Raw genomic sequence first — 17,321 nt, forward strand, 5'->3', positions numbered from 1 at the left:
TAAGGAGATATTGCAGGTCGACAGGAGGTATGCGGAGACCCCAGAGGCAGGGCTCTTAAGGGAACGACGGCGGCTACAGGCGGAGTTTGGCTTGTTAACTACAGGGAGGGCAGTAGAGCAGCTGAGGAAGGCGATCTATGAGCATGGAGAGAAGGCCAGCAGAATGCTTGCACAGCAACTTAGAAAGAGGGAGGCAGCCAGGGAGATTGGGAAAGTAAAGGACAGGGAACCTGGTTGGAGACTCAGCAGGGGTGAATAAGGCGTTCAAGGAGTTTTACAATAGGCTGTATGGGTCGGAACCCCCAGCTGGGCCGGAGGGGATGAGGCACATTCTAGGGGGGCTGAATTTCACGAAGGTGGACAGGGGGTTGGTAGAAGGGCTGGGGGTCCCGATCGGGTTGAAAGAGATAGCAGAGGGTCTGAAGGCCATGCAGTCCGGTAAAGCCCCGGGGCCGGACGGGTACCTAGTGGAGTTTCATAAAACATTCTCTGGGATATTGGGGCCGCTGTTGATGAGGACATTCAATGAAGCAAGGGAGCCTGGGGTGCTTCACCCGACGATGTCACAGGCCACGATCTCATTGATCCTGAAGCGGGACAAGGACCCGGAGTTATGTGGGTCCTACAGGCCGATATCCCTATTGAATGTGGATGCCAAACTGCTGCCCAAAATCTTGTCCTCTAGGATTGAAGACTGTGTTCCGGACATGATTGGAGAGGACCAGCCTGTAGTTCCCTGGATTTTCTTGCTACCCTTAAACAAAGGAACAACATTGGCTATTCGCCAGTCCTCCGGGTTACCACCTGAAGACAGTGAGGATCCAAAGATTTCTGTCAAGGCCTCAGCAATTTCCTCTCTTGTCCTTTCTTGTCTCCTTCAGTATTCTGGGGACGCCCAACACCTCCTCTTTTTGGATCTCAATGTGACCCAGGCTATCTACACACCCTTCTCCAGACTCAACTTCCACCAATTCCTTCTCTTTGGTGAATACTGATGCAAAGTATTCATTTAGTACCTTGTCCATTTCCTCTGGCTCCACACATAGATTCCCTTGCCTATCCTTCAGTGGGCCAACCCTTTTCCTGGTTACCCTCTTGCTTTTTATGTACGTATAAAAAGCCTTGGGATTTTCCTTAACCCTATTTGCCAATGACTTTTCGTGACCCCTTTTAGCCCTCCTGACTCCTTGCTTAAGTTCCTTCCTACTTTCCTTATATTCCACACAGGCTTTGTCTGTTCCCAGCCTTCTAGCCTCATTCATGAGGGGAATTTTCTGCTCCGGTTTTCCGAGGGGGGGATCAGCAATGAGATCAGGTAATCCTGCGGTAATCCCAAAACACGATTTCCGCTGGTGGAATTTTGCATTCCTATTGTCCAATTATCATGATACATTTAAATGTTTCTATTAGGCCTTTATACTTGATAGTCTCCCCAGTTAGATTGCCATTCAAGTTGACGTGATAGAATGCCGAGGTGAATCACGACAGGTCTCCCCAAAGCATATGCCTGGTAAGTAGAGCCTGTCGGAGGAGTTCAGGTGAGTGCTTAGGCGGCACGGTAGCATAGTGGTTAGCACTGTTGCTTCACAGCGCCAGGGACTCGGGTTCGATTCCCGGCTTGGGTCACAGTCTGTGCGGAGTCTGCACGTTCACCCTGTGTCTGCGTGGGTTTCCTCCGGGTGCTCCGGTTTCCTCCCACTGTCCAAAGATGTGCGGGTTAGGTGGATTGGTCACGCTAAATTGTCCTGTAGTGTTTAAAAAGTTAGGTGGGGTTGCTGGGTTACAGGGTGGAAGTGTGGGTTTAGGTAGGGTGCACTTTCAGGGGCCGGTGTAGACCCGATGGGTCGAATGGCCTCCGTCTGCACTGTAAATTCTATGCTTGTGCTCCGGGGCGGTGGGGATGGGTCACTCCCGGCACTTCCACCGACACTGACAATGGAGAGTGCCTGGATGGGGGTGGAGATGTTCTGTGGGTCTCCAGGAGGGGATGGTTCTATTTTAATTTTTTTTTGTTTTGCGGCGCCCGTGATATTTTAGAACATATATTGCTGGGCTAGCATGACGTAGTGGGACCTGCTCCTTGGAATTTTATTTTCTATGTGCCTAACAATACAGGGAAGGAAGCCGTCATTGGGGCCAGCGGCATCCATGTCGTTTTTCTCACCTGCTGCCATACTCTGCAATAATATGAGACAATTCCGTTCCGAACCACTGCAGATCTATACTTCACATGACCAATCTGTATAAAACAAATTCTTCCCTTTTTCTATCTATGCCATGCCCTTCGACTGGACCCAATGAAAGGGGACCACACCTGTCTCTGTGGGTGCTAGGTGTACCTATTCCCCCCTGATATAAGTGGGTCTGACTGGGCCAAAGGACAGGAAACGTCGGATATAGTGGGATATCCTGCCTCGGGCCACGCTCTTTGTCTTGTAGAGGGCTGAATGGAAGTACAGCCTTTGACACGGTGATTAAGAAACTACCCAAAACAAATTTAATCTGCCGCCAGGAAACGCCCTTAAATATCTGCAAGTACGAGCCTTCCTGAAAAAACAGGGAGCGGCCTTTCCGATGCTGTCGCCACTGAGGATACAGGACAGGGTGGTCTCCGGCACCTGGGTGGGGGAGGGGAAGGTGTCGGATATCTACCAGGAACTACAGGAGGCGGAGGAAACCCCGGTGGAGGAGCTCAAGGGCAAGTGGAAGGAGGAGCTAAGTGAGGAGTTGGAAACGGGTCTGTGGACAGAGGTCCTGGGCAGGGTTAATTCCTCATGTGCCAGGCTCAGTCTAATTCAATTTAAGGTGGTCCACCGGGCACACATGACGGCAGCGAGAATGAGCACGTTTTTTGGGGTAGAAGAGGTGCAAGGGCAGCCCTGCAAACCATGTCCACATGTTTTGGGCATGTCCGGAGCTCAGAGAGTTCTGGCAAGGGTTCGCGAGGGCAATGTCCAAGGTGTTTAACACACGGGTGGTGCCGAGTCCAGAGATAGCGATCTTTGGAGTGTCAGAAGACCCGGGAGTTCAGGGGGCGAAAGAGGCCTACGTCTTGGCCTTTACCTCCCTAGTAGCCCGGAGATTGATTTTATTAATGTGGAGGGACTCGGAGCCCCTGGGTTAACGACACGGCTGGGTTTCTCAGCCTCGAGAACATAAAGTTTGCCTTAAGACGGTCTACGCTCGGGTTCACCCGGAGGTGGCAGCCATTCGTCCACTTTCTCGGGGAAAATTAAAATGTCAGCAGCAGCAGCAATCCGTTTGGGGGGGGGGGGGGGGAAAGAGTGTTTCATTGGGATGGTGTGGGACGATTGAGGCGCGTGGGGTAATGTCTATTTAATTGTTATTGTATATTCTCTTTTTGCACTATGTTAATGTTCACTCTAGTTTGTTTTGGTATTATTGTTACTACTGTTTTATTGTGAAAAATTCTGCAAAACCTTAATAAAAATACTTTAAAAAAAAATAAGAAACTACCCGAAACATCGTCTGGGAGGTTCTGCTAGAGTTACAGCTAGAGATTAACAGAAACATCAAAGAAATTCAGCCACATGTTTCTCAAAAGGTAATATGTTCAGAATGCCATGTGCAATTCTAGGCATTATCCACATTTGTATAATTTTTTATAAGACTTCCACCTGTCAATTCATCCTAAGCTATTTTCCTTGACCAAATGTCATTATATCTGTCTACTGCCACTGTTAATGGGAAATTCTGGCAGTTCCACAGTGGGTACTACTAAAAAAAAAGAGGGTAAATTGGAACAAAGGTCCTAGTTGTTCAGAGAGTCATTTAAATTGCTGGGCTTTGCATTGAACCACAATTACAGAATGCAGTCTAAAAGGATGGATTGGTGCTCATTATGAGGACATCTTGGATTGGATTGGATTTGTTTATTGTCACGTGTACCGAGGTACAGTGAAAAGTATTTTTCTGCGAGCAGCTCAACAGATCATTAAGTACATGGGAAGAAAAGGGAATAAAAGAAAATACATAATGGGGCAACACAAGGTATAAAAGATTAGAACGAGTATAAGTTAAGTAAAAAGTGGATCTGTTGGGGAGAGCTCGCAGAGAGCCGCCTCGCTCTGGCGCCATCTTTTGCAAGTCTTCTCCAGAAAGGGGCTTTGGCAGGGCCTTCTGCTTACCTTGGAAGATTACTGACAACTCTGCTCCTGGTTATCCCAAACATAGCTGGGGAATAGCAGGAGTGACACTGTAATTTATGTGCAGCTTGTGGGGAGGAGCCACCAGCGGTCACCCAGTGGGAGGAAAACCCAGGTCATGGCCGAGAAGCAACAGTAGTTCTGAATGACCGGTTTTTAATACTGCCCCTGATTCTGCCCAATTTCAACATCAGATGGCTGGGGAATTTGACCAGGGAATCCAGATGTAATTCAGATCAGCACGAAAACTAGAATCTCTATCTATAGTTATAAACTTATAAATTTGACCCTAACAGTCAATGGAACATGGTTGGGATAATAAGCTGGCTTCAAATTTTACGTATTTCTGTGATAAATTACATTGTCATGATTTAAGTACTCCCTTTTACATATGGCGGCATTACAGAATCTCGTTTGGCAGGAGGGTGCAATTACAGAATGACAAGCTTATGCAAACAATTTTCAGTATAAATATGGGCATAATAATTTATAATAGAAATAGCTGACAGAAAGTTTTTGCAGAACTGAAAGATTTTAAAAATATATTACTGGTTGATCACTCATGCACACAATGCATGCTATGATAACTCTTATCTTCACCTCCCGTGTTACCCTCTCTTCTGCCTCTTTTCCCTCAACTTGCCATAGCCTTTTTCTCTGTCTGCTTCTGTTGTTCCACTTGGGCGGAGGTGGTAGTTGGTATGGCGTAGTTTGGAAGATAAAAGAACTACCAAATGTGGTCGGCTGCATATAGGGTGGGAACGAGAGTTGGAAGAAACTGTGTCGCTCGGCCAAAACTTTTCCATCGCCACCCCCCCTCCCCCCTCATTACTTGTGTTTATCTATTTCCTCACAGTTCTCCCTTATCCCTTCACCTTCCTACTATTCCACCACTCCATTGCTCTTAAAGTGGTTTAGTTTGCTTTCAAAATTCAAACCCTTTTTTAAAGAAATAAAATTAGAATGAAGGAAGAATCTGCCTATTTATTTGTCTTTCTTGCCCTAAATATATAACCTCTTTGTCTGCCAGATGGGCATTAGATTCAAAGCTCAGCCTTAGAATTATGTGTTTGACCCGAATAACGTTAACTTTTTAAAAAATGAATCAAAATTGACTAACTGTTTTCCTTTCCTTCAACTTAAAAGCATTTTCTGACATTTATAGAAGATAAAGAACATATAACAGGCGTACAGTCATATCTTTACAGACCAGCATTCACCAATATATACCTTGTTTTTTCCCCCACTCACCTTGCATTGGCAATACATTCGAGAGTGACCTCACTTGTGCCAGCAACGATGCTGGTGTTTTTCGGAGGAACAACAATTGTTGGTGCCACAGGGTCAGCTTTCTCGTCAGCATCTGTATGGCGAAGAATGCAAGTTTCAAGCAGAGATCAAAGGATATTATCCAATTTTATAGCAAGCGCTGTGTGTGCAACAGAATGTCAAACATCCAGGCTCAACTACCTTTCACTTTACACTTGCTAAGCTTCCAGGTCATTTCAAAAACCTGTGCTTCAACCTTTAGCACAGATTTGAATTTGTGGTCAAGCAGAGGCATCAGAAACAATGCCGATCATGTCATAACAGGAAAATTCTCCTCAATGATGAAAAATCTAAAGCAAGTTTTAGGTGTAAAGTGATCGTTTTGTCATTTCTGTTTACCAGAAGCTGCAGAACTTTCACTAAAATTTACAGGATTTTGTGTTCGAAGCGAAAACAGACCCTGGACTGGAGGTCACTCTCTGCCGTACACAGAACGAGAATAAATATGATTTATACGATGGGATAGGAAAACTAATGAGGCACAAATTAAGAAAAGGGAAATGCCACATGACCAAAGCAAAAAATCTCCTCTCAATCAGAAGAAAATGCTAAGAAAAAAATCTGCTGTCGCCTTTTAACTATCGTTAGTCTATCAAGAATACGGCGGCACTGTGGTTAGCACTGTTGCCTCATAGCACCAGGGACCTAGATTTGATTCCAACCTTGGGTGACTGTGGAGTTTGCACTTCGTCTCCGTGACTGCGTGGGTTTCCTCCGGCTGCTCCAGTTTCCTCCCACAGACCAAAGATGTGCAGGTTAGGAGGATTGACCATGATAAATCACCCCTTAGAATTGGGGTTTCGGGGTTGCGAGTCAAGGGTGGGAATTGGGCCTGGTGTGCTGCTCTTTCAGAGGGTTGGTGCTGAATCGATGGACTGAATGGTCTCCTTCTGCACTGTAGGAATTCTATGATTCTAAGAATATTAAATAATAATGATCATAGAATCGTACAATTCAGAAGAGGCCCTACGACCCATCAAGTCTGCACCATCAAAAAACTTCTCTATATCTACACTAATCCCACTTCCCAGCACTTGGCCCATATTCTTGAATGTTATGGCATTTCAAGTGCTCACCCAAGTACCTTTTAAAGATTGTGAGGTTTCCTGCCTCAGCTACCCTCCCAGGGAGTGCATTCCAGATTCGCACCACCCTTTGGGTGAAAATGATTTTCCTCAAATCCCCTCTAAACCCCCTGCCTTTCACGTAAAATCATGCCCCTTGTTATTGACCCTTCAACTAAGGGGAACAGGTGTTTTCTATCCATCCTGAGCATTCCCCTCATATTCGTATAAGCCTCAATTAGGTCCCCTCTCAGCCTCCTCTTTTTCAAAGAAACAACTCGTGCTTATCTAGCTTCACTTCACAGCTAAAATGCTCCATCCCAGGCAACATTTTGGTAAACCATAGAAAGCATCCTATCGCACCATAGAAAGCATCCTATCGGGCTGCATCACAGCCTGGTATGGCAACTGCTCGGCCCAAGACCACAAGAAACTTCAGAGAGTCGTGAACACCGCCCAGTCCATCACACGAACCTGCCTCCCATCCATTGACTCCATCTATACCTCCCGCTGCCTGGGGAAAGCGGGCAGCATAATCAAAGACCCCTCCCACCCGGCTTACTCACTCTTCCAACTTCTTCCATCAGGCAGGATATACAGAAGTCTGAGAACACGCACGAACAGACTCAAAAACAGCTTCTTCCCCACTGTTACCAGACTCCTAAACGACCCTCTTATGGACTGACTTCAATAACACTACACCCTGTATGCTTCATCCGATGCCAGTGCTTATGTAGTTACGTTGTATATGTTGTGTTGCCCTATTATGTATTTTCTTTTATTCCCTTTTCTTCTCATGTACTTAATGATCTGTTGAGCTGCTCACAGAAAAATACTTTTCACTGTACCTCGGTACACGTGACAATAAACAAATCAAATCCAATATCTCCTCTGCACCCTCTCTAGTTCAAACACATCCTTCCCACAGTGCGGTGACCAGGATGGAACACAGTACTCCAGCTGTTGCCTAACCAAAGTATTTTGCAGGTCCAACATAACCTCCCAGCTCTTCTAATCAATGCCATGACTGATAAAGGCAAATGTCCCGTATGCCTTCCTAACCACCCAATTCATCTGTCCTGCCGCCTTCAGGGATCTGTGGACAAGCACCCCAAGAACCCTCTGTTCCTCTGTACTTTTTAAGTGTTTGCCATTTATTGAGTACTCCCTTCTTTCCAGAGGGCATCGCCTTACATTTTTCAGGGTTAAATTCCATATGCCACTGATCTGCCCATCTAACCAATCTGTTTCTATTCTCCTGTAACCTAAGACCTCCTTCGTCAATGTCAAAGATCACTTTGATTCTTGATTTAACAGCTCAATCAATTTTGGGATATAGCTTGCAGCCGTTCTACTTCAGTCACATATGACTAACACAATATTCTGGGATTTCTTATTGTTTTGTCACGGATGTGGATGTCACTAGCAAACTCGGAATTTATCGCCCATCCTGAATTGTCCCTCAGAAGGGGGTAATGGGCCACTGCATTGACCTGCTGCAGTCTGCGTGGTGTAGGTTCTTCCACAGCATTGTAAGGTAGAGAGTGCCAAGATTTTGACCCATAACCAAAGAAGGAATGGCAACACAGTTCCAAGCCAGGACGGTGCATGGCTTGAAAGTTGGTGGTATTCCCACCTTCCTGCGGCCCTTGTGCTTCTAGGTGCTACAGGTTGCTGGTTTGGAAGGTGCTATTGAAAAAGCTGTAGTGAGTTGCTATTTTGTAGATGATACACGCTGCAGTCACTGTGCATGGGCGGCGGGAAGAGTGAATGTTTAAGGTGTTGGGTGGGATCCAAAGTGTGCCGTTTTGTCCTGGATTATGTTGAGATTCTGGAGTGTTGTTGGAGCTATTGATGTTAAGTATTCTATCACACTCCTGTGTGATTGGGCGAAATTCTCCCCCAACGGCGCGATGTCCGCCGACTAGCGCCAAAAACGGCGGCAATCAGACGGACATCACGCCGGCCCAAAGGTGCGGAATGCTCCGCATCTTTGGGGGCCGAGCCCCAACATTGAGGGGCTAGGCCGACGCCGGAGGGATTTCCGCCCCGCCAGCTGGTGGAAATGGCGTTTGTTGCCCCGCCAGCTGGCGCGGAAATGCGGCGCATGCGCGGGAGCGTCAGCGGCCGCCGACAGTTTCCCGCGCATGCGCAGTGGGGAGAGTCTCTTCCGCCTCCGCCATGGTGGAGACCGTAGCGGAGGCGGAAGGGAAAGAGTGCCCCCATGGCACAGGCCCGCCCGCGGATCGGTGGGCCCCGATCGCAGGCCAGGCCACCGTGGGGGCACCCCCCGGGGTCAGATCGCTCCGCGCCCCCCCAAGGACCCCGGAGCCCGCCCACGCCGCCTGGTCCCGCCGGTAAATACCAGCTTTGATTTACGCCGGCGGGACAGGCAATTTCTGGGCGGGACTTCGGCCCACCCGGGCCGGAGAATTGAGCGGGGGTCCCGCCAACCAGCGCGGCCCGATTCCCGCCCCCGCCCAATCTCCGGTACCGGAGACTTCGGCGGGGGCGGGATTCACGGCGGCCAACGGCCATTCTCCGACCCGGCGGGGGGTTGGAGAATGACGCCCCTGACTTGTCCCCAATAGATGGTGAGAAAGCCTTGTGGAGTCACAAGGCAGTCATTCCATTAAGAACACCTAGCCCCTGAAATGCTCTTCTAACCGCCATATATGCGGCTAGTCCAGCAAAGCCTCTGGGAAATGGTGACCCCAGGGTATTGACAGTGGCGGATTTGACAAGGAATGAGAGAAATAGTGCACTGACCCTCTATCCTGCACTCCCTGCAAGTGCTGTGTAACATAATACAGCTACTAAAATAAATGTATTAATAATACCTGTGATAAAAGGAAGTGCACAGAATATAAGTCTGCTAAGCTTTTCATAGCTGGTTAAAATTACACTGGAAAATGTTATTTCATATCAATTTATAGCATTGGCTCAAAACTGCTTTGTACCAATTGCAGGCATCCACAAAAGTTTTTTTTCTGCGGGAGTGGGTGAAGATAAGTAATTTAAATTGATTTTATTGGTCCTGCTGCATGAAGTATCAACTGGGACTAGGTGCCCCATAAATCAAAATAATTGCATTTTGTTCTGTGTGGTAACAAGCTGAGCCTTTGTTTTTAATCATACTGCAAGATTCTGTGTTCAGAAGTGGAAAAAGTGAGAACTCAGCCAAAGTAGATTTGTCCAAAGATATTAGAGCGCGGCAACCCACAACTGTCCTGAACCAGATAATTAATAGGTAATAAGGAATGAGTCGCACTTCAAAGTGAAAAGGTTTTCTTAAAAACCTACAATATGCCTATGTCAGTAAAGCAAATTGACTTAAAAAAACAATTCACTATTAAAAGTGTTCTGAAAAATTTAAAGCTGATCAAAGACTGACCACTGCTGTTTATAGTAATTAAGTGACAATAAGTAGCTCCCAATATCTGTAATGCTGTCTACAAAACTGTCCGAACAAATAGGGGTTAAAAGGGAGGGAAGGGTAGATTCTAAGAGATATGTAGGTTGGAAAATCAAGTTTGCAACAGATTTGCAACTCCGCTTTCTCATGAATGATTAGGTCCATAGAAAGCATCCTATACCACAGAAAGCATCCTATCTGGCTGCATCACAGCCTGGTATGGCAACTGCTCGGCCCAGGACCGTACAAAACTTCAGAGAGTCGTGAACACAGCCCAGTCCATCACGCAAACCTGCCTCCCATCCATTGACTCCATCTACACCCCCCGCTGCCTGGAGAAAGCGGGCAGCATAATCAAAGACCCCCTCCCAACCGGCTTACTCACTCTTCCAACTTCTTCCATCGGGCTGGAGATACAGAAGTCTGAGAACACGCACGAACAGACTCAAAAACAACTTCTTCCCCGCTGTTACCAGACTCTTAAACGAGCCTCTTATGGACTGACTTCATTAACACTACACCCCTGTATGCTTCACCCGATGCTGGTGTTATCTAGTTACATTGTGGACCTTGTGTTGCCCTATTATGTATTTTCTTTTATTTCCTTTTTCTTTCCATGTACTTGATCTGTTGAGCTGCTCGTAGAAAAATACTTTTCACTGTACCTTCGTACACGTCATGATAAACAAATCCAATCCAATCCAATCCAGGAGGGATAATTGAGGACTCTCAAATTTGTAAATTAGCTTGATTAAAAATCAAATTTCAAATCTCCAGGTCAGGCTCCAATCAAAGCACAGGGCATGTCCAAAACAAAAGGTTCCATGAAGAGCCCTGGGAGATGCCTTGTTGTATAGGCTCATAAAGGTTGATGGATACTTTTTTGCTTCAATGTTCCCATTAGTAAATTCCTCCTGTATTTTGTTCCATGCATATCAGCTGGTTTTATTGGTAGTCTACTGGTTTGGGTTTCTTTCCTAGCTAGTCTTTGATGTGTTATGTACTCTGGGATAACACAGGCTGCAACTGGATGCAGCTTTAACCAAAAGGCACTCCAGACCTTGAAGTTAGTTCAATCTGATTTATTGAACCAGTAGCACAGTTAGCATAGTTTTCTATGAGTTCGACTCTCTGCTAACTTAAGTGTGGTTACTCTGTCTGAATGAACCAGACTAGCTCTTAACCATGTGCTGGAGGTGTGATACTGTACATACACCCTGACTCACCCTGTGGATGTTCATCAGTGGAAAGAGGCGGAGTGTGAGTGCCTCATGCCTTTTATAGTGAGATGCCACCCCTGAGTGTCCTGTCTGCTCATTGGTCATGTCCTATTCTCTGTGTTCATGGCAGTATCTGCCAAACGGTGTGTTGAAGCTGCAGAGCCTTCTGCTGGACTCATCCAGCTGGATTTGCCAGAATCCATGTGACGCATCTAACTTGGTGAAAAACATGCGTGTGCCATCTCACTGGTGAATTCCTCCCGCTTCGGGATGGGGTAGTGTTCACGCATTATATTCTTATTGAGATCCTTGGGATCAATGCAGATGCGTAGGTTACCCGAAGGCTTTCTAACACATACCATCGAGCTGACCCAGTCAGTCGGTTCGGTTACCTTGGAAATGATGCCCTGTTGCTGAAGATACTTGAGCTGTGCCTTCAGGCGCTCCCTCAGCGGAGCCAGGACCCAGCATGGTGCGTGGACCACTGGCTTGGTATCAGGTCGTAGCAGAATCTTGTATCGATATGGCAGCGTGCCCATCCCGTCGAACACATCCGGATACTGAGCGAGGATGTCGTCAATGCCGGCCTGAAGATCTACATTGGTGGATGTCGTTGTGTAAACCCGCTGCACGAGGTTCAGCTGCTTGCAGGCATGTGCGGCAAGTAGGGATGCCTTGTCTGGCTTGACAATTTCAAAACATAACCGTGCATGGGTGCTCTGGTTGGAGATAAGTAGATGGCAAGATCCCAGTGCCGTGATGGCATTTCCATTGTAGTCCAGGAGCCTGCAGGCTGCTGGAAGGACATTTGGGGGCTTCTTGATGCATTTGAAATCTGCCTGTGAAAGGAGGTTCGCAGAAGCACCTGTGTCCAGCTTAAACTAGATGGAGCAGTGGTTGACCTGCATCACCGCACGCCATTCATCCGCAGAATCCATAGCGAGGATGGACTGAATTGGTGATGAGTTGGATGTGGCATATTCACATTTGGTAATGATGCCCACACAGTAGGCGGAGTCCAGGCATTCTTCCTCTGGATCCATGTGCTGCCAGGATCAGAATCCTGTAATCGTTGCACACTCTGAACGCGCCATTGTCGGAATTGAGAGCACTGGCCCATGACTGGTGGTGCAGACCTGCACAAGGCTGCATAGTGTCCAGGCTTCCTGCAGTTTAAACATCGCCTGCCTCTTGCAGGGCCGTGTTTCTTTAAGTGGCCATTGCCGCTGTTCGAGCACGTCATGACATTGGTGTCCTGACGCTCCGCGCCTCGTCACACATGCGCAGTGCGGGTGTTGAATTATCCCGTTCACATCGCGCATGCGTGGGGCCCCGGGGAAAGCGCGCAAGATGGCCGCTTTCATCAATGCTGCGGCGCTGCATCCGGGAGATGGCCTGCACACTCTCTGCCTCGTGGGAGGCAAGTTTCTCATTTTCAGCCGATTTGTACTGGGCAGTGAGTTTTGGCGTGCTCATGCACTGTGCATGTTCCAATCGCGACTGGCAGGGTCATTTGTTTGATTTTCAGTAGCTGCTCTCTCAGGATCAAAGTGAACTCCAAAAACGATTTGGTCTCTGATCATGGAGTCAGCAATATCATCAAAGTTGCAGGACAGCGCTAGCAGGTGGAGGTTAGTTAAGAAGGAGTTGAAAGATTCATCTTTACCTTGTAGACGCTGTTTGAATATGTAGCGCTCGAAGATTTCACTGGTGTCCACTTCACAGTGACTGTCAAACTTGTCCAGGATGGTCTGAAACTTTGTCTTGTCCTGGCCTTCGGTGAAGTGAAAAGAGTTGAAGAGTTTGATGGCTTGATCACCTGCTGTTGAGAGAAGAAGCGCGATCTTCCTTGCATCAGATGCACCCACGAGGTCTGAAGCATCGATGTACAGCAGGAACTTTTGCCTGAATGTCCGCCAGTTGGCACTGAGATTGCCGGAGGGCCTAAGCTGGTGAGGAGCCTGAATCTTCTCCATGGTGCCGGGATACATTCGCTGGTCGTCATGGAATGGACTGAGGTAAACCACCTAGATTAAGCAGCCTCCTGGTAGCATGATGTGATATGTACTCTGGGATAACACAGGCTGCAACTGGATGCAACTTTAACCAAAAGATACTTCAGACCTTGAAGTTAGTTCAATCTAATTTATTGAACCAGTGGCACAGTTCTCTGAGTTTGACTCTCTGCTAACCTAAGTGTGGTTACTCTGTCTGACTGAACCAGACTAGCTCTTAGCCATGTGCTGGAGGTGTGATACTGTACATACACCCTGACTCACTCTGTAGATGTTCATCAGTGGAAAGAGGCAGAGTGTGAGTGCCTCGTGCCTTTTATAGTGAGATACCACCCCTGAGTGTCCTGCCTGCTCATTGGTCATGTCCTGTTCTCTGTGTTCATTAGCTGCCTGTCTGTATATCATTATCTGCATATCATGACAGTCACATTTGTGATGTGACTCTGCAAAGTTGATCTCCCAGTGGGGAAAGCACGTTTGCAGAAAATGTGGATCTGTGATAGGGTTACAATATTGTAGCCTGATTGCCTTACTCACAAAATGCAGCAAGAGGAATTTGAAGAGGGGCACGAGATGAGGGGTAAAGTCCTACCCAGGAGCAGTAGCATTTCAAACTCTTCAGGTTCAGAGGATAGAGTGTTGCTCACACATCACGTGCGTGATTCTCCGATCCCACGGGCAAGTTCTGACGCCGGCGTCAAAAGCGGCGTGGCACAATTCACGTGCCCCCCCCCCCCGGCGATTCTCCGACCTGGCGCGGGATCAAAGAATTCCGGCCCACCACTATGAACAGTCCTCTGCTTTCAACACCTGTCAGGCAACCTAGAGTTCCTTAAATTACAGCCTTCTTTGCTGAAATTTTGAGCCAAGTGTGATAATGAGAAAGTTTCACATTTGCCAGCATCCTATTGAAAGTAGGTGCAATGATTTTTTTAAAATCATAAAACATAGTGGAAGCCATGAAAGGTTGTTGGTACGGATGTTCTTGTGCCATAAGTTAGTATAGCCTTATTTTTGCCAGGATCATAAAATTAGGGCTGAAAAGTCTACTTCTCCAGTTCCATTGAAGAAAATAATACTGCTACAATAAACTTCATTTTTCATTTGAAATTTTAATAAGAGCACGCAGTTGACTTTCCACTTTCCATGCAGAACAAGTTGATTACAGTGAACATTCTTGTGAATTAGTGAAAGCTCCCAATGCAAACAACAGGATACATAACGTCAATTTGTCAAGGAATAGGAGGCCGGATTCTCCACAGCCCCGCGCTGAAATCGCGTTTGGCGCGGGGCTGGAGAATCCAATTTCACGCCGCAATCGGACCCGGCGCCAGTCCAGTGATTCTCCAGGACCCAAGAATTGGCGTGTTCGCGGAGTACTCCATTGCCAGAGGCCCGCCCAGTGACCTCTGCTCCCGACCGGCCGAGTACCCGACGGCATGGTTCTAACCACCTATTACCATTCGGGAAGCTCAGGTGGCGGCTGCGGAACGCCCTGATGGGGAGGGGGATTGGACACCAGTTTGGGCGGGGGCTACATTTTTCAGCTGCCTCCGCGGTCCAAGTCTGCCATGGTATTTGGCGTGGCCGCTGGAGGCTGTCGCCGTGCGCATGCGCGGACTCGAAACCGGAAGTGCAGGGGCCCGGTTCTGCAGCCAAAGCTGCGTGAATCACTCTGGATCCCTGCTAGCACCCTACCGTTGAGTGCATTGGCTTATCTTTTTTATAGGAAACTCCGGAGTTAAATGCCAGCATTTGTACGCCGCCGTGGAGACATAGTCCCATTTTGGGAGAATCCAGCCCAGGGGCTATGAAATATGGAGTAGATGCAAGAAATTACTTTTCATTAAAACCCACAGTAAGCTACAGAGCAAAAGCTGACCAAGCATACACATGGTCTGTTAGGAAAGAGTTAATGTTGCCTAGTACTTAAGTTAAAATTGGAGTTTTAAATATTTAATAAATTGCACTTAGCAGACTGCGACAATATATAAAAGGAGATACAGATGGCACTGTTTTGTTGTGGAGAAATTATACTGAACACAATAAACTTGGGAGTCAAAGAAGCCAAGACTTGCTTCCTAGTTCTTGCTATAGAGTTACCATCGGAGCTTAATAAGGTCAATCCTTTCACATCAATGTGACAGTGCTGATAAAGATAAAACACATCTAGAAGCCTCAATCCTAAGGGTCCTTACAATGACAACTCGCACTTACAATAACAACTCGCACTGAAGTACAATGCTAGCTTGGCTAAGTAACATCACAGTCAGATAAAGGAACACTGGGCCCCAAGTCTTATTATCTTACTGGACGCAATAGGTGGACCAAGCAGTTTGACCAACATGACTGCTACACTTCCCCAGTTTTTCAAGAATAAATTCAAAAAACATTTCTCAGAAATTGGATGGACAATCTAATTTTAGTAGGAGGATCTTCTCACCTAATATGGGATAATGAATAGGGGTGGTCTACTATTTAGTGAATAGTAGTGAATGACCATCTTCCACACCACCTTCTAATTATGCGACACCAAAAATTCATTGTAGATATCGCCACAAAATTTGAGTTATCAGATTTTGTCAGGGAAGAGTGTGATAGCGGTCACCTCCATGTGAGATCCATTCTAACAACTCTCACACTCTCAGGGGTCAAGATGATGTTACTTTGAGCTTGCTAGATCGCCAATTTCTCTTTTAAAATCTACTATTTGTATTAAGTAAGATTTGGGATTCTCTCATAGATATTAGAATTAGTTATCTTTTAGCTATATAATGTAAATGTTGCGGTTTATACTTTGTATAAATACCAAGTTGCACGCTTTTTCATAGTATTATGTGTATCTGTTCATTTTAAACTTAATTGCCTCATCGAACCTTGTGTATCAAACATTCCACAAGTCCAACTCCTATTCCCTTTGGTGGGGGAATAATTTCAGAGGAGTTCTCACCAGGACCCTTACAATACCCAGGAAATTACAATCTAGCCAAGAATACAGTTGAATTTTAGACGATTGGGAGGAACGTAGCACTCTGGACTGACTTTCTTCCTTTGGGTGGAAAGATAGCAAAACACTACAGACTCAAACTACATGTCCTGGAGTCTGGTTCCCTCTGACTGAAGTTGAAGAAGTTAATTTATCGATACGCCAGAACCTATCAGCTTCTTGCAGAAGTTACGATTGTAAACACGCCACAGAATATTTAAGCCATATAACTCCAGGAACCCTGTAGCACAGTTTCTTAGGGTAATTGCAAATATTAAGTCCGACTTTGCACCACCACCACCAGTTTTGCGCTGCCACTGTTTACAATCAAGCTGCTCTCCATGTGGCCCAGGAAACTATCAAAGAAATTTACTGAAAGAAAAATAATGAGCTGGATTCTCCAATTTGCAGACTAAGTGCTGGCGTAGCATGGGAACAGTGGCGTTTTACAGCAGAAAAACGGTGCAAATGTGCACTGATCCTCCATCTGATCAGCGCACTTTTGCACCGTTTTTTCTGCGTAAAACGCCACTGTTCCCATGCCACGCCAGCACTTAGTCTGCAAATTGGAGACTCCAGCTCATTAGTGGGGGACTAGCAGCCACGCAGCGTAAAGCCCCTTTACCTGCGGATATGGATGGAGAATTGTCGGGACCTTGGCCACGCATTTGCACGGCGACGGCCTGAAGCGGTCGCGCTTTACAACATTGCGCCAGCCGTGCATGGACCCGATCGGCCAAAATCTGCCCCCCTGTAACCCCCCCCTCGCCACACCCGGACCACCCTGCCACCAAAGGCCCCCCCCCCCCCCCCCCCCCCCACTGTGGCAGCACTGGACTCAGTCTGCAGCTGCCACGTTCAGGAAAAAAAAGGACAAGTGTTCCCCGCCATTGGGAACTCGGCCCATCGGGGGCGGAGCATCGGGGAGGGCCTCAGGTGACATCTCCGGCCAAACGCGGTTTCAGCGATGGCAACTGGAGAATCCCGCCCAATGTATTTACATTAAAGAGGAAGTACTTTGAACCACACACACTCCTAAAAACTTTCCTTCTTGGTTAACTTATGCAATAGTATTAGATTGGACAGTAACATAATGGTAATTAATGTTCCTGAAATAATAATCCAA

The sequence above is a fragment of the Scyliorhinus torazame genome, chromosome 17 (genome assembly GCF_047496885.1).
Source record: "Scyliorhinus torazame isolate Kashiwa2021f chromosome 17, sScyTor2.1, whole genome shotgun sequence".
Classification (NCBI taxonomy): domain Eukaryota; kingdom Metazoa; phylum Chordata; class Chondrichthyes; order Carcharhiniformes; family Scyliorhinidae; genus Scyliorhinus; species Scyliorhinus torazame.